The sequence below is a fragment of the Adiantum capillus-veneris genome, chromosome 13 (assembly GCF_014529385.1).
Source record: "Adiantum capillus-veneris isolate H3 chromosome 13, ASM1452938v2, whole genome shotgun sequence".
In the NCBI taxonomy this organism is placed as follows: Eukaryota; Viridiplantae; Streptophyta; class Polypodiopsida; order Polypodiales; family Pteridaceae; genus Adiantum; species Adiantum capillus-veneris.
The window spans coordinates 127,854,709-127,874,027 of NC_140943.1; positions in this window are offsets into that span (position 1 = coordinate 127,854,709).

Consider the following 19,319-nt stretch of genomic DNA (forward strand, 5'->3'; position numbering starts at 1 on the left):
TGGTTGTTGACATTTCAAGTCGTTTAAACAATGTGAAAATTCACTATGGCCTGCATAAACCTATTGAGAAGAATTTCATAATAGGAGGCTTCTTTGTGGTAACACTCACAACCAGCACGAGAGTTCCTTGTAAGGGATGAGAGTGAGGCAGGGACAAGCCTATGTTGCACGGGTGCTTCGGGGGGTGGTGGTAGCTCTTGTGCCACTCCAATGAAGCTTCAGACCCTCATTTTTTTGGACTAAAGTTGCCTCGGGGGCCGTCTACCTTGTACATGGAACCATTTTCTCTCGCCCCGGTGAGTGGGAGATGAAGGGCTTCAGATGAAGCTCGCATCACAAAGGGGGGGGGGGTGCAGGCAAAGCTAAAAAGCACGAGGGTTTCAATCTCCTTTGCTGCATGTTCGCTTCTTCTGGTATATGTAATATTAAATGCTATTTGATCTACACACACACACACATACATATGACAAATAACCTTACAAATGTGCTAGCAATCATGTGCATCTCTCTCTCTCTCTCTCTCTCTCTCTCTCTCTCCATTAACATGTCAAATGTGTTCTAATAGTCGCTCAACTTATTACAGTGAAAATTGATGCAGCTTGAGGCCGTGAAGTCTTCTCCGTGTTTTAAAACTCGCAATTGTGAGTGGATGTATTAAATTCTCAATAAATAAATTTACAAAGTAGCGTCACGCTCATGTAGAGCTTGAGGTATCTCTCAATACATCAAAAAGCTATAAAGCGTGAGACATAGGCGAGCCATTACTCATGAGAGGTCATTTTCAAAAACCCATTGCTTCCTAGCCTTCTAAACTTGTAGTAGCAGAATCTAGCAGTTGTGTACAAATTGGGAATGCTTGGCTCTTCATCAACTTCCCTCTTAAGAACAAATTGTTCTTGATAAAACCATATCTTCCAGGTCCTTTGAACCCATTTGCATATCTTTCCTACCAGGCTTCTAGTTGTCTGGCACTCCTCGAATAAGTGAGAGGGGTCCTCACCAGATGTTTTGCACCCCGAGCACCTACCTGAGCCAATACCTCTGGCGATAATCTTGATGCATATCGAGAAATCCCCCCATTGCACCTTCCACAAAAAGATCTTCATCAATAGCTAGCAATTGTGAATTCTAGATGTTATTTGGTACAACCACCCATCTTGATTTCGTCCATTGCTTAATCCACTACTTTTTGAGGAGGAACAACCAATCACTCTTGATCATTATAGTGTGGTAGATACCTTTGGTTTTGTGGTTTATAAAAATGTTTTCTTTTGGTCCATTTCCAGGCTTTCCACTTGTGACAAGACTCATAGATATGCACAAACAATTGTCTAGCCCTTTTATACCTCTGTTAACTAGGAGTCTTTTAGTGCCATCTAGGTGAAAGTGGGTTGCGAGTTAGTCTGTTTATTTCTAGCTCTTGCTTTTGTCTTCCCAAAAATGGGCTAGTAATTGTCCTTTGTTATTTACCTTTTTGGCAATTTCTCTAAAAAAATGGGTTCAATATGGGTTCAATAGTTCACTTTGTGCTTTAGAGAGCCAAGGGACCACTATGGTATGGAGTTTTGAAAATATTTGATTATCTCTTCCATTCTAGTGGCTCCGTTTCTCTAGTACACTTATGTACTATCTTGCCTATTGTGCCACATAATCTCAAGCTAGACCACTCAGGGGATATAAGTTTGTTGTGTACCTCTATAAATTTCCACTAGACACCTAGAGACAAAAGCTTTACCTTTTCAATCATGTCCTTTTCCATAATTTCTCATGCTTGGTCTTTCTTTGCAATTGAGACCACAAATTTGGCACATTTGGCCTTTGCACGGATAACAGGGTTAAGTATCATGATACCACCTTGCTCCACTCGCCTAGCGACAAACTCTCGTTTGGCCCACTTCCAGGGCATCAAATATTTGGTGTTGTTTTTCAACAATGTTATTTTCACTAGTTTCAAGAATTCTTTCTTGCTGCATCTGGCCATCTTGAGGTAAGGAAGGAAATATATGGAGGCACAAATGAATTAATCAATGTAAACTGATTTGGAAGGGAAGCAACACATACTTCAACCATTGCATCTTGCACCTTAACCTATCTAAGACCCAATGGAATCTTTTCTTGTACATTATATTGACTCCTTGTTGGGATTCCAGGCATCATGAATATTTCCTTTTGACACAATCTCTCTTAACCAAAAAGATTGGTTTAATGAATTATTTCTTGAAAGAGAGATCTCTCTTGATTTCTCAATATTGCACTTTGAACCTGAGGCTAGGGAATTGCACAATCTCTAGAGCCTTCTTGATTATATAAGGGCTAGCTTTCAAGGAGAGAGAAGATTCATCCATGTAGAGCTTTGTTGGGAGTTGGGAATTGTCAAGAAAGGTCAACCCTTGGATCTCCCTTCTTGCAGCAGTAACTTTGAGCATTGTAACCTGAGGATGAGAATCGATGGATAAAAATAATGGGGATAGAGGTAATCCTTGCTCGATTGATCTTTTGACTTAGAATGTGCATGCAATTCTATTATTAAACAAGAGCTCAAATTGGCTTTCAATGACAAGGGTGTGTACCAACCAACATATCCGTACCCCAAGCCAAGAAGTTCCATGACACCTTATATGAAAGACCATGTGATCCAAACATAGGCTTTGTCACGATCAAGCATGATAAGGATATACTCTTGCTTGGTAAAGGTTGCATACTCAATGCCAACCATTACTATAGGGTTGTTGTCATAAACTGACCTTCCTTTCTTTGATAGTTCCATGTTGGTGGGGGGTAATGGCTTTGTCTTGGAGAGGGGATAGCATATGGGTGATAATTTTGGCAATAAGTTCATATGGCACTAACATCATAGTGATGGGCCATTAGTGTTTTAGTTGAGAGCATCATATTTTCTTTGGGATACATTTTTATGAGGCCCCTTTTTATGCTTGAATCCAGAGCTCCTTTGAGTGGGGCTTGGTTAGCCATATGAATATTTGGGGACTTAACATCCTCCCAAGTTTTTTTGAAGAACCCAATATTCAATCTATCCTATCGAGGCGACTTCTCCTTGCCTAATTCTTATAGCATGAGAGAGAATTTGCCCTTGAGAACAACATTCTCAAGAACGTTGACTTTTGATTGGGAGATCACCTTGTTGACACTTCCAAGAAGATTTTTTTGGCTTCATTCACTTGCAAAGAGCAGGTCTCAAGCTAGCCTATGGTCTGCCATAAATGATCAGGCATCAACTTAGCCATTTTATCTTTTCCATGTAGTGCATTTCCTTCCCCATTTATGAACAAGTGGATAAGGTCTTCATTCCTCTAAAATTTCAAGGCTCTAAAGAAGTGTGCTTGATTTCGAACCTCTGATTGAAGGTAAGTCTCTATGGATAATAATCTCTCCGGATAAAGGAAGGGTGGTCCACTGAAGTGGAGCACAAGAGATGGAAGAGTCACATGTCATTCTAAAACAATTGGATGAATTAATGGACATCACTTAAATGCAAGGAGTCTTTTACAAACTAAAATTTCAATCAATGTCAAATACATAACTAACCCTTCTCCTTTAAGGTTTGTTTTGGAAAGCCAACAATAATATAAATGAACCCATTTTAAAAACCAAACCAAAATAATATTTTAATGCTTTCATAAGAAAAGGCAGTTGAAATATATGAAATGGACGTCACTTAAATAAAAAGAGTCTTTTACAAATTAAAATACCAACTAAACTTTCAATCAATGTCAATAGATGACTAATCTTTCTTCTTGAAGGCTTGTTTTAGAAAGACAACAATAATATAAATGAACCCAGTGACAAGCGAGAACAAAAAAATATTTTAATGCTTTCATAAGAAAAGCTAGTTCAAATAAGCAAAGAAATTTAAAACAAATTTAGGAGATGGATGTGTATGAGGTCCTTAAATAAAAGGAATCTCTCAAAAATTAAAATACTCAAAAGTATATCATTGAGTCAATACTTCATATCATGGGACCAAAATTATACGAATCCACTCCTTAATCCCTTGTTCTTTAATGTATTTTTGAGTAGATCAAAAGAAGGGCAACAAGACGCAAAACAACAACAACAACAAGGATAAGAAAGGAATTCTAGGTTTATGAGGAGGGAGATGAGGAGAATGAGAGAAGAACAAGGTGACAAGGCGTGAAGGCCTACTAAGTTAAGGGGAGAGGAAGGAGAGTAAGTATAAATACGTGCCCATAATCATTTTTGTTGTGTTTTAATATAAAATTGTATGATCTATTATACATATATAATCACAAGTACTTTATATATTACAAAGAGTCCCACTTAAATAATGTGAAAGGTGCACATTGCATATCAACATTTTGACATAAAATAAAAAGAGAAAGAAGTAAAATAAAAACAATACAATCTAAAGTTAAAACACAAAATATATTTTAATGTTTTTTTCATAAGAAAATATAAATTTAATAAACATAATAAAACAAGATAATGAAATGATTTGTTTTGAAGTTTTAAAATGAAAGGATATTTATCAATACCTCATATCGTAGGGTCAAACACCTACGAATAGACTTTTTAATCCAAAAAGGTAAATGAAACTTTGGAAAAAAATATTTAAAACACTATCATGTCTTTCTTTTCACAAGAATTTCAAGGTCCCTTGGGACACTTTTCAAGCAATGAAAATTGAACCACCTTCACCCATAGTGTACTAAAACCAATTAGAAGGCCAAAAAGAACAACACCAACAAGAATAAGAGAGGACTTTTAGGTATGAGAGAGAGAGAGAGAGAGAGAGAGAGGGGGGGGGGGGGGGGGGGGGGGGGTGAAGAAGAAGAGGAGAAGGAGGAGGATGTGATAATAAATCTAGAGATCATTGGGGAAGAGAGAGAGAGAGAGAGAGAGAGAGAGAGAGAGAGAGAGAGAATAACAAGAAGAGAGGAATTTTAGGGATCTTTCAGGGGAGAGAAAGAAAAATGACAGGCTAGAGTCTTTTTGGTAAATCTTCCACGGTGTGCTTTTAATTGGAAAAATAGCTTCTCCAAACTTATATTATATATATATATGTGTGTGTGTGTGTGTGTTTGTTTATATATATATATATATATATATATATAGAGAGAGAGAGAGAGAGAGAGAGAGAGAGAGAGAATATATATATATATATATATATATATATATATATATAGAGAGAGAGAGAGAGAGAGAGAGAGAGAGAGAGAGAGAGAGAGAGAGAGAGAGAGAGATACTACACATACAGAGATGCATCAAGTCATGGTGAGAAACTTTGTAGTTTATGTAAACTCATTTATATCATAGACTTACTAGTTTCCACCAACTCAAAAAGGGCCTAGAGAACAAGATGTTAAGAAGTGCATTCATAAAAGTTTTTTCACATGATGTGAAGTATTTACTTATCAATTAGTTTTTTCTTCATATGTTAACACTAGGTAACTTAAGAGGACATAAAAGTGTCCTTTCAGGGTTCTTAAAAAAACCTCCAAAACTATAGTAGATTTACTCATTTTGTAAAATCCTTTCATGAGGTTATAGTTCAAGGCCTACTAAACATGTAAAAAATAAGAAACTTGTAAAATTTCTCATCTTTTAGTTACACCAAGCCTCCAAAGTTGATGGACCAGTACGTTTTCATCAAAATAGTCATTTCTTACGTTTTGTTGCATAAAAATAAGGCTAGAGATTTTTGTAGGACTTGAGATAAATTCCCTAGTTAACTTCAATGGGTTGGTGATCAAATCATATGATTGCTTCTCACTCACTATTTTTTGTTTTGCCAAAAGAAATAGGTACAAAAAAGTTGAATTTTTACCATTCTACAAACCTATCATCAAAGTTTCTATAGCCACACTCAATACAAATAATATATGCATGTTTTCTTAGTTCCCTATTGTCCTTTAGGTTCATAAGGATCCATGGAGGATGTCAAAAGAATAATACATCTCTTACCAAGGGGAATCTTGGGGACAAAGATGAAGTGCTAAATACAGCAAACATGAAAAAACTGTGCTCAACATTATGAGTTGTAGAATCCCATAGAAACTATTCAATATCTAGCCAAATTTGATCCTTATGACTAGATATGGTTACTACCTACAAAATGCATGTAGTTGTCACAAGAAACTAACAATATTGAAAAAGCTATACTTGATATACTAGAATGTTTCGTTTTCTTCTATAATTGAAAAAATCAACCATCGTTGTCTACTATGCAAAATAGGATATTAGGTGTCCCAAAACTCAAGGAATATTAGCTTTATGTTACAATATGCGACATAGAAAATCAAAACTGCATTTGGATATCATGAAAGCCACCAAAAAAATAATAGAAGAGCTAAAATTGGCTAAAAAATAGGATTTGACAATTTTTGTAATTTGGTCATAACTTACAACTTTAACATTCATTTCTCCCTAGAAGCATCAGAACATGTTGAGGACTACTAAAGATAGTTATCTAGCATTATAGACCTCACAAACATGAATTCTAGAGTGGTATAGTTGCAAAAAGTTGAAAAAGCCAAAAACAGGATCTGTTTTTTCACACAGTTTAGGTTGTGAAATGTTGTGCAAGGACAAGGTTAAAGATGGAATTGATATTCCAAAAAAATATCGAGTTGTTTTCATCTCATGAGACAACTTTCTAAACAGATAGCACCTCAAAATCCATTTTGAAAATCTTGACATAATTCAAGGAAAATGGTCATTTAACAGGACATAAAAGTGTCCCATTACCAACCTAGTGTTAATGTGTAAAAGAGTTCTTTCATTTAAGTTTAAATAAATGCCCACAATCACATGGAATTTCAGTTGTGTTATAGTGTAAGATTGTATTATCAGTTATACATACATAATCACAAATGGTCTATATATTGTCAAGCGCCCCGCTTGAACAACAAGGTGAAAGGTGCACAATGCACATTACCATTCTAAAACAAATTGAAGTTAGAAAAAAAAACAATAAAGTAAAGAGACACATTGACAGACTAAAACAAAAAACATTGAAGGGAATCTTTGCAAATTAAAATACTTTTAAAAAGGTCATTGAGTCAATATAAACTCCTTAGATGAAGGGACTCTTTGTAAATAAAAATACTAAAAAAAAGTTTATTGAGCCAATACTTCACATCATGGGATCAAGCTCCTATGAATGGATACACTCTTTAATTCTTTTTTCTCTAAAGTGTCTTTCATATGTCAAAGAAATCAATGCAATTTTTGGGACATCATGACTTTTTCTTCAAGACTTTTAAAGCCCCTGTGAGGGGAAAACAACTAGAGATGAACAACCTTCATCGGAGGAAAGCAACTGCTTGCTAAGTTCTTTGCAAATGACTCTTTGTTATTTCTCAAAGCTGAGTGAGAAACGCTAAGAAGATCCCTTGAGATTGTTCAGCTTTTGCCTGCACCTCTGGCTCCATGTGCAGTATTTAGAAATCCAGATTGATATCTCTCTCAAAAAGCGACACCTTCGACCCCATGGGATGGTCATGAGAGATTATAGGCAAGGGTACTGTGTTCACACCTTGGTGCTCCACTTGGGGTGGGATTTACAGATAACTAGAGATTCAAATGGCTCTTGACAAAAGCTAACAACAAAATGAGAAGATGGAAGTTTGTGCTCCTCCCCTTCCATAGAAAGCTCATGGTGATTAATGCTTTCATAATACCGTACATTTCCTTTGTATCGCCATTGCTATCTATCAAGAGGTTTTTATGAAAAAGAAACATGAAATCCACAAAACTTGCCAATGGGGGAGATGGGAATGGGCAGCAAGACCTAAGAATCATTACAGAATCCAGATTATTGACCCCATGGTGCATGCCAAAGCTTCATCTGCCAAACTTGTTTTCTCTTTGACAAACCAAAAAAAGGATTGGGCTATTATGGCTTGGGATATGATAAAAAATGCAAAGCTTGCCTCAAAAGGGGGCATATGGAATATGGCCACTATGCCGGATAAGATTTTAGCACCTGGTTGGACATCCCTCAAGCTTGGTGGCTGCAAAGGGGAACTAGCACAGCAGTGTAACAAAGCAACCTCAACACTTGAATGGGGTGAGAAGTTTAGATACTTTAAGGACTCCTCTCGGAATTGGTCCCCTTGGATCTCCAAACTTGGAAGGGGCTCCTTGGAACCATTTTGGAGAGAAGCTACACGGCTGGTGAACAACAAAGGAATCTCTAAACTTTTGCATCTTTGGGATGATAAAAGTTGTTACTTGAAGGATGTGGACCTCATAGCGATACAACATAAATTGGGGATATATGAAAGGCTTATGATTAGTAGACTCTTGGAAGTGCTGGCATCCTAAGTTCCATCTGTTTGTAGATCAAAAATAGATTGAGAGCTTGACATTGACCAAAAGACAAAGTGTTCTCACTTCCTAGGACTTGGAGTACCTATAATGTGTTGGTGTACAAAGAGGATTGGTTTGCCTCACTCAATAGAATCTAGAAGAAAAGCTGGTCAGAAGAACGTTGGCAAAAGAGAGTTACCACCATCTGGAAGACTAAAGGGCTAGATTACATAAAAGTATTCTTTTGGAAGGTGTTGTGGGGAGCCATGGCCACTGGGATCAAGGTGCACGCTAGAGGGTTTGGCTCTGACACTTTCTCTGATTGTAGGTCAGCCTCAAAATACCCCCTTCATTTGTTTGGAAAATGCCCTACTTTGCAGGGACTAGCCGCTAGGGTGTGCAAGTGGGTACAAAGAACTTGGAAGATTAGATTCTTTACGGATGACCCAATCTTGGGAGGGCGTGGTACCCAAAGCCATGCCATTTTTGTGTTCACTCAAATGATCAAATTTTGCTACCTATACCAGGTATGGAAGTCTAGGAACCTTCAAGTATTTGAGGAAAAATTGGATGTAGCTCTTTTGATGATATTGTGAGATTAGGCACTGAGCTCATACACTTGGTAGGAGCAAGAAGAAGGGATATTGGCAAAGATGAAGGATGGGTGCATGCATTGAGCTGCTTAGAACAATCAAGGGGGTAGGAGTAACATTTTGGGTAGGTATCTTTCTGTGTACAAGTCTCTGATGGAACCCTAGACCCCTGCAAGGCACATGCAATGCTTGAGGGTAACTGTATTTTTATCGTATTCATATAAAGTTTCTCAACTCACAATTGTGAGAATGTCAAAAAAACAAGTTCTTGTGAATTTTTGTGGTCCTTTGAAAAACTTATCCTTAAATTACTAAAAATTGGCATGAACCAGTTTAGTGGCTCACTGGACAAGACTAGTGTTTGACCTACCTTTTCTTACAAAAGCATTAAAATTTTATTTTGATTGTTAAGCTTTGCAAATGTAATAGTTACAACATAATTGTCATTATTGAGAAAATACATCGTTTTTAAATAGTTACAAAAAGACGTACACACGTCAACTCATTATACATTCTATGACAAAAGAAAACTAATGCTATTTGGCTACGGCTAGACTGACGTCGTCTAGTCAGATGTCTCATCACGTCGGATTCTGCAGAAAAAAACAATAAGACTTTTTGTAAGTATAAACATATGATTAAAAAACAATCTATCTTCTTAGCTTATCATTAAAATACAACAAATGTAAAAGTGTAAAGTGAAATACTAACCATGCCGCCGCGAGAACTGAAAATCCATCAGGGCATTTAAGCCCTTTCTACCTGCGTATTCGTGCTTGTACGATGTGGGGTCATGTCCTGTCTCATCGAGCACAGTTCAAAACATACAAATAATGCATTATGTTAAAACTTAAAAGTACAAATAGAATTAACTACCAAACCTAAAGAGCAATGCAAAAACACTTACAAAAAATTCCTCAAATGATGCCCACCCGCCGCTCCCTAAGTGGTGCAAGCTCCCTACCTCTACTCGCGCTTTTGCTGCCTCCTTTTGTTGCTTCCACTTGTTAAGATTCTTGCACGCTGCTCGCTTTGCATTCTTCCAATCTTCTTTGGCCAGCCAATCTGGTCTGTTCCACCCATGATTTATTGCTTTTTCTACTTTAGAACACTTGTGCTTACAGTATTCGCGCATTTGAACCTTCATCAGGTCTTCATTGAAGCGCTCATCCCGACTTGACATGGGAAACTCGTCACGCAACATGCTAATGACTCTATCTTTTAATTCATTTGGCACTTCACTCCATGTGTTTAGTATGTAGTGTTAAACACCTGAGAGCGAAGACTACGCATGCGCGAGATCACCTTCTTACCTTCCTCATCCAAGATGATGCCGCCCGTTGATGTTGACTGAGTACGGAAAGCCTTCTCGCCTGTGACGCATGAACCTGGGTGTCTCGACAGGAGTCTTGAGTGGTGTCTCTAGTGGCATCTCAATGGGGGTATGGACATCAAGTGTCTCCACTAGAGTTTGGGACCCAAAGCACGGAGTGTCGACTAGGGTGGCTCCAAGAGGAGTAGCTAGTGGGGTGAAGCCATAAACAACCCATAGCTGTGCAAAACCTGGCATAGATAGTGATGTCGTGGCTGGTGTGGGGACGGACAAAGAAGGGGAAGGTAAGGAGACTTGTCAAACACGAGGCGGTGTTGAGGCATCAGCGGCGGCATCCCCACAGCAACTGTCGTCACCACCACTAGAGCGTCGGTGCCTAGAAGAGTGTGAAGATCGTCTTATCAACATCGAAGCTTTGGAGTGCATTGAATGCTCCAAAACAGAGGGAGATTCTGAAGGAGTGGAATGACATGATGGTGATCCAGAGCGATGATGCTCCTCATACCACCTTCTCTACTGGGGTGACAAAGAAGAAACAAACTCATCCATACTTTCATTGAACACACGAACATTTAATCTTAATATTGAATGGAGAATAAAACATGGACAAGTTATAATATATATTATAGATAATAGGGGGAGGGATTCCTATGTGTGTATCTATATCTATATATATATATATATATATATATATATATATATATATATAGGGAGAGAGAGAGAGAGAGAGGACTCATAAAGGGGGAGGACTCCTTTATGGATCTGCCTCCCCTTTGAGAACTCCTTTGGCTTGGAGTGGAAGCAATGATGATTAAACACAATTTAAATCTCTCAAGTATAGAATATAGAAAAGAATAGACAAAAAGCCACGTGAATACAATATATATTATAAAACGGGGCAAAATTGTTCAACTACAATGTTTATGGATTTAAGAGGTCTCTCTCTCATCCTCGCATAGATCAGCATAACTCCCTATGTCTATATATAGCTTTCCATTTAGGCAATGCCCTCCGTTTCATTTTGTAGATCCTTTGCATGCACCCCATAGAGAGTAGCAACTTGATGCTTTTCTGTCACCACCTCAATGGCTTCTGACTGAGCATCCTCTCCGATCTTCTCCATTGATGCCGCTGTGATTGGCACATGGTAGAGGGGCTACCTCTATGACGTACCGCCAGTTTGATATAGACTTTGTAGGATGAAATATCACCTGCCAGCGCCACATAACTTACATGAATGCTTCCAGGCACATAACTTCTAAAATTAGATGTTAAATATTTATAGAATTACTTGTTCACAATACTCGGGTAGTACGAAAGTGTCTCTTAGGTCAGTCCATTTTTTAATTGAATCCACCTTAAGGAAACAAGACCCTCCTCTGCGCACAGTAGCATTGCGACCCTCCATGTTTATCTTGAACCATTGCACGTCAAACAAGTCCACAAAAAATCCTCTATAGTCGATCTTCAAAATCTCTTATAGCGTGCCGAAGTAAGTGAGTTCCGCCACCACCATAGGATCTGCGTCAGAGGACCGTCGTCGACTAGAATGTGGAAATTTTTCCATGATTCCACAATCTTGTGTAAAACACTTTTTGTCGATCCGTTCCACCCTAAAATGTCAACCTTTACACCACGCTGTTGTGTATGAATTATACTACAACCAACAAAGATTATGAGTGGCCATTCAAACATCTAGAAAGTCGCATTGCAAACTTACCTTGGTCACACAACCCCGAGAGTACTCACACTCCTCCTTAGTCACTTCTTCACCGCATTTTTGTGCGCTTTTCAATTGGTTGTGCAACCATCTTAAGCTCATGAATGTTGGTAGGCTCTCTAGACCCGCCGTATACTGCATCGGCGGTTGTCTTCCCAGACTCCACTCAATTTGTGCCCTTTGTCGCTCTTGCTTTGCATCCTCGTATTGTGAAATCCACTTTTGAATCATTGGATTTTGAAGCATGCAAAATCGGTTGATTTTAGCCTGTAGATCTTCTATCATCTTCTTCTCAACATCGAGATTGCACATGACAATCCCATAAATGCGCTCATCATCTATGGTTTTCCATAGCGTGTCTTTGGATTTATCAAATCTATCTAGCCACTCTCCAATTTAAACTAGGGACTCTGATACCAGCCAACCTTCTGCCATGCTACCCTCCGGACGTGCCTTCTAACGCACATATCCCTTGAGCGTTTTCATGAAATGTTCTAAAAAGAACATAAATCCAATTGTAATCCATTCCCAAGTTTTGCAAGATCGTTGTTGCTTCCTCTCTAGAAACTGGCATCACATTATTAGCCTAGCAATATGTGCTCTTTGAACAATCTACACAGTGAAAAAATGCGGTACACTTGTGTAAGTAATCTATCATATCATTATACATCTAGAGTTTTTTATTGAAGTAAACACATTGTAATAGATCACCTGTCACTCCATCCAAACTTTGCCTCCAAGTTGAGAAGTACCAGGAGCGCCTTCAATCTACACACATGCTCCATCATACAATGGCGTATCGGCTTCACTTTTCATATCATCCTAGATAAGCCTTTCTGAATCCATGATCGTCTCGATCATTTCATTGATCTCGGGCTCAAACATAGCCTTGCTGGGAATTTGGTCTGCATGATCATCTTTCGAGTTGTCAAAGGCTACATCTTGTGGCCTCACTTATGCTACTTGACCAAAGTGCCTACGAACACGTCTATTGGGTTGCAAGATAGCTGCCTGTTGGCCAACATTAGAGTGTGACGAGTTATAATTGGCAACAACTCGTATAATAATGGATGGATCAAACTCGCCAAATTTGCAAACATGCTGCATCGGAACCTCCGGGTTATAATCTCGTCTTTATTGGTCAATGCCTATATTTGTGGGTACGAGAAATCTACACACCCACGTCTACTTGATAGTGCATGTAGTGGACAAAACCCCTTTGCCTCTTATCTAGCTGTAGCAATTCACAGCATCTTAACATCTCTTCACTGTAGATCCTTGTTCGAGAAATTACTTAGCACATTACATGTTGGCCTCCAATCTAAGTATCATGCCGTTGAAAGCTTTCCAACTTAAGGTCTCATTCGTAGAGAGGAAGAGAGGGATCACCGTTTTCTTAACTCTAAATTTTTCTCGTAATCCCGAAGATAGAATTTAATATAAAAACTAAATCCAAAATCTAATCTTAAATCTAACATAATTGAACATATGGTGATTCTGAGCTAATTGAACATAGTTAGTGAGTGAGTTAATAGGTGTTAGATTCTAATGGGAATATACTTATTGTTGTGTACCCAGTGTTTGCTCTTTGGGCAAAGCCTTGAGCTTAACTAGAACTCCCCCTTCATTGACATTTCCTAAAATGTAACCTAAATTTAAATCTAATCTAATCTTAAATCTAACCTAGCTTTTCTTAAATCTAACCTAGATAATCTTAAATCTAACATAAATCTAAATCTAATCTAATCTTAAACTCAACATAAACCTAAATCTAATCTAATCTTAAATCTAACCTAGCCTAAATATATGCCGTTGAAAGCTTTCCAACTTAAGGTCGTATCCGTAGAGAGGAAGAGAGGGATCACCGCTGGCTTAACTCCAATTTTTTTTCGTAATCCCAAAGGTAGACTTTAATATAAAAACTAAATCCAAAATCTAATCTTAAATCTAACCTAATTGAACATATGGTGATTCTGAGCTAATTGAATATGGTTAGTGGACGAGTTAATAGGTGTCAGATTTTGATAGGACAGTTCATTACGTTGTGTACCTAGTGTTTGCTCTTTGGACAAAATCTTGAGCTTAGCTGGAACTCCCCCTTCATTGACATGCCCTAAAATCAAGACTAAATCTAAATCTATTCTAATCTTAAATCTAACCTAGCTAACCTTAAATCTTGCCCTAATATTAAATCTAGCATAAGTCTAAATCTAATCTAATCTTAAACTTAACATAAACCTAAATCTAATCTAGTCTTATATCTAACTTAAACCTAAATGTAATCTAACCTAATCTTAAGTCTAACCGAATTTAAATCTTAACCTAACCTTAAGTTTAGCCTAATTCTAAATTTAGCATAAATTTTAAATATAAGTTAAATGTAATCTAACTTAATTTTAGATCTTAATCTAACTTAATTTTAAATTTAATTTTAAATCTAACTTAATCTTAAATCTTAATATAACATTTCATTAATCATATTTTCTCTACTTTTTTCAATTTCTCTCTCTCTCTCTCTCTCTCTCTCTCTCTCCCTCTTTCTCTTTGGTTTTTCCTCTTATCTCTCTCTCTCTCTCTCTCTCTCTCTCTCTCTCTCTCTTCTTCACTCAATGTTTGTGTATGTATTCTTTGTTTATGTATGTGTGTGTAATTTTTTGTACATTCAATGTGTGTATATGGGTTTTGTTTATGCATGTGTGTACATTCTCTCTCTCTCTCTCTCTCTCTCTCTCTCAAAGACACAATGTGTGTGTGTGTGTGTGAGTGAGATTGAGAGGGAGAGAGAGAGAAAGAGGGGAAGGGAACAGGAGAGGGAGGAGAGGGAAGGAGCATACATGGCTCTCCTTCTTCTCCTTTTGTGTGTGTGTGTGTGTGGGGGGGGGGGGGGGGGGGGGGGGGGGGGGGGGAGGGGGGAAGAGAGAGAGAGAGAGGGACAGGTGCGGGTTTACCTGTTTTGCTAGAGCACCGAAACTCAAATCTAAGATCTGATTTTTTGGCGCTCTCGATTTATTTTTTACCCCTGTCGGCGTCGCTTTGAGCGTTGCTATAAGCGTCTCTATGCAACAGAGAAAATAGTGATGCTCATAGTGAAGCCGTGAATTTTAACTTTTGAGCGTTGCATTACTAGTGTCGCTAATATAAAGAACCTCTTGTAGTGCAATTTATTAAATTGCTTTATTGTTTTCTATGCATTTTAGACATGCTACTTTTCTTATGAAAGCATTAAAGTATTATTTTGTCGGACCTACCATGATGTGAAGTATTGAATCAATGAAACTTTCTTTAATATTTTAATTTGTGAAAGTCTCCTTTCATTTAAGGACCTCATTAAAGTTCATTCTATTAAATTATTTTTATATTTCCTATGCTTATTGGACCTTGTTTTCTTATTAAATTATCTTTTTAAACCTATCATGATGATAAGTATTAGGTGGATGAATTTTTCTTCAATATTTAAAATGTGAAAAAGTCTTTTCATTTAATGACCTCATAAAGGTCTATTTCATTAAACTATTTAATTATTTTCTATGGTTTTTGGATCAACAATTTCGTAAAGTATTATTTTTTTCGTTTTCTAATGGGTCCCTTTATTTTATTTTATTTTTTCTTATGAAAGCATTGACGTATTATTTTCTTTCAACTTTTTAATGGGTCCCTTTATTTTCTTGTTTAAATTATAGTTCTTTTCATTTTATTTGTTTCAAATTATCAATGTACACCTTTCACCTTGTTATTTAAGAGAGTCCCTTCTTAGCGTATACAACATTTGTGAATATGTGTGTATAAATGACAATATAATTGCACATTGAAATACAATAAACATGACATGTGATTGTAGGCACTCATAACCTACTTTGCATAACTCTCATCCGCCCTTAACTTCAACAAGCCTTCATGACTCGTCACCTTTTTTGGCTTGTTGTTAAGTTTCCAACATATAAAGAAATTGTGTTTTTGTGTGTATCATGGACACTACAATGGATATATAAAGAATTTATGTTCCTATGTGTTTTTGTGTGTATAATAGGAAATATAATTTTATATTAAAGTACAATGATTGTAGGCATGCATTTAGACATACTCTCCATAACTTTGATCACCTCTTCACTTCAATAGACCTTCATGACTCCTAACCTTTTTTCCTTCATACATTACCACTACTAGGTGCCTTTGTTGTTAGGGACACTTAAAAGCGTCACTTATCACTGGTTTGGCAACCTAACAGACCTTAAAGGTGTACTTTCAGGGTTTTGGAATAAAATCAAATTCTCATATCATATGTATGTGTTTGTAGAAGTCCTTAGTTGATCTTAAAGCTAACACCACACTTTATATGAAAAAACTAAGAAAAACTCTCTTGAATCTATGGTCGTGAGGAGCTCTCAAAGCCAAAGGAGTGATCAATTTTACCAATGCAAGGTAGAAAAATCTCCAAATAATGATGCTATTCTCCTTGTAAACATCAATGAGCTATTGACTAGAGTCTTTTGAGCTGCTATAGACCCAAGAATTTTCTTTTGAACATAGACTTAAATGTAAAAATGTCATATTTTTCACATTACTTTGACCTATCATCGATGTTTTTATGAAAACACCTACCATTACTGTTATAAATGCTTCCAGTTTACACACTTTGGTTATTTACTTTTGTGTTCAAGCATTGAAAGCATCAAAAGATGTCTCCATGAGACAATTTGAAACACACTTACAAAGTACAAAAACTACAGTAATGAAAAAATTAGCTTTCACGATGTGGTCTTTTTTATGGCATACAAACCTATCAAGTTGGTGCTAAATTGAAATCATATGCATATATTTGCACCCAAGCTTGAAATGTAACCTGTTTGGTGACTAAAACGTATCCATTTGAAGACAGAATAGTGTTAACTTAGAATGAGTCCAACTTTGGTAAAATTATTAAAATCATTCTTGCTTTTGGTTTGTTGCTATTTAAGGTATTAGGTGCCCCAAAATTCAAGGAAGAGGAGCTACTTAATGAGAACTCCATAGACACACTCAAAATCTCCTCTTGATTACCAAAACAATTCCAAAATATTCATCAAAATGTGAATTTTATTGGTAAATGCACATTAATGAAAAAACTAGCTTCCACGATGTGGTCTTTTGTATGGCATAGAAAGCTATCAAGCTGGTTCCAAATTGTAGTCCTATGCATATATTTGGACATAAGCTTGAAATGTACCATGTTTGTTGAGTGAAATGTAGCCATTTGAAGACAATATATAGTATTAACTCAAAATAAGTCCAATTTTGACAAAGTTAAAATCGTTCTCACTTTTAGGTTATTTGCCATTTGAAGACAACATAGTATTAACCCAAAATGAGTCCGATTTTGGTAAAGTTAAAATCATTCTCACTTTTTAGGGCATTAGGTGCCCCAAAGCTCATCGAAGAAGAGTAACATAGTGATAACTCCATAAACACACTCAAATTTGCCTTTCGCTTACAAAGACACTTACAAAATATTCATCAACATGTGAACTTTATTAGAAAATGGAAACTAGCTTCCATGATGTGGTCTTCTGTATGGCATATAAACCTATCAAAATATGAATTTTATTAGCAAATGGACACTAATGAAAAAACGGGCTTCCACTATGTGGTTTTCTTTATGGTATACAAACCTATCAAGTTGGTGCCAAATTGGAATCCTACACATATATTTGGCCCTAAGATTAAAATGTACCATGTTTGTTGAGTGAAATATAGCCATTTGAAGACAACATTGTATTAACTCAAAATGAGTCCCATTTTGGTAAAATTAAAATCATTCCCACTTTTGGATTATTTGATATTTAGGGTATTAGGTTCCCCAAAACTCAAGGTAGAAGAGTTACAGAGTGAGAACTTCATAAACATGCTCAAAAACTCCCTTTGATTACAAAAGCACATCCAAAATATTCATCAAAATGTGAATTTTATTAGCCAATCAACACAGAGAACTTTTCATAAATGGTCTATAGCTTCCAAAACATATAATTTCCATTTTTAGAAACAAAAACTCTATAACTACCTATTCTAGCTATGTAAATGTTTAGAGTTTGTTAAGAGGTGTTTTAGGTTGATCTAATGCCAGTTTTATGAAAATCGGCCAAAAATAGATTTCATAATGTCATTCATACCACACTTTGAAGGTCAAATTAATAGCCCAAAAAAACCCAAGTTTTTTCATGTTATAACTATCTTTGTGGATATACAAAGCTTTAGAGACTCCTTGATATCTCAAGAAATAAGTCCAGGGAGTTATTAAGAGGACATAAAAGTGTCCAAGGACATAAAAGTGTCTTATTACCAATCTAGTGTTAATTAAGCAGCAAAACTTACATCACTATGGGTTTCACTACATAATTGTTTCTTTAGTGACATCCATCATCAGTTGAGACATGCTATCTTTTGATTTTTTTATAAGCATCTCTTAAAGAGATGACGAGCTTTTAGATGTCGCTTAAGTGACATTAGATCATTTTTTACTTTGGTGTCAAAATGGGGATCTCTTAAATGTGAGAGCTCCTCAACTGTTTAGTTATTTCCCTCTCTCTCTCTCTGTCTTTGTCTCCCCCCCCCCCCCCCCCCCCCCCCCCCCCCAACACACACACACACAAGCCTTTTCTCTCTCTCTTACATGCATTATACACACATTATACATTCTACACAATCATACATGCACACATGTCATTTACACATTAATACATACACATGTAAATCACACTCAAAAATAGAATTTGAAATGGATAGTGCATTAGGAAGAGAATGGGATCTAGGAGGGCCTCTTTTTTTGGCAGTTTAAGGAAGTCAGACCTTCAGTATTAAGAAAGCAATCAAAAGATAGCTTTTGAATTCAAACAGGCAAAACGGCTAGTTTATTTGAATTCAAGGTTTCCCTCCAAAATGGAATTTGAAAACTAGCGGGTAAAACCATATCACGTAGCATATCTATGGAGAGATCTTGATGCGTAGATTACAGATCTACAATCTCCGCTCAAATTGGAGATCACAAGTGGGAGTTATGGAAGGCCGAAACTCATAAAACTTTCCACCTCCTTTTTGGGGAAAAAAGTGCATCCTTTGACCACTCTTACACATCTCTTACACACCCACCATTCTTGCACATAGGGAGTACACCTATTTGTCAAAATTTTAATCACCTCCACAAGCTCATGAAAAATAAAGAGTCCCTTCTACACCCCATCCTCTTCCTAATGTACACTTGGAAGTGTTCTACATACACTACAATAAAAAAAAAATAGTGAATTTGTGCAAAAACAAAATCAAAAGTATGGATGATCATAGTAAGTTTTTTCTTTTCTTGACACTATGGAAATAGACAAAAACAATAGAGACAAATTCAATATTAAGGATC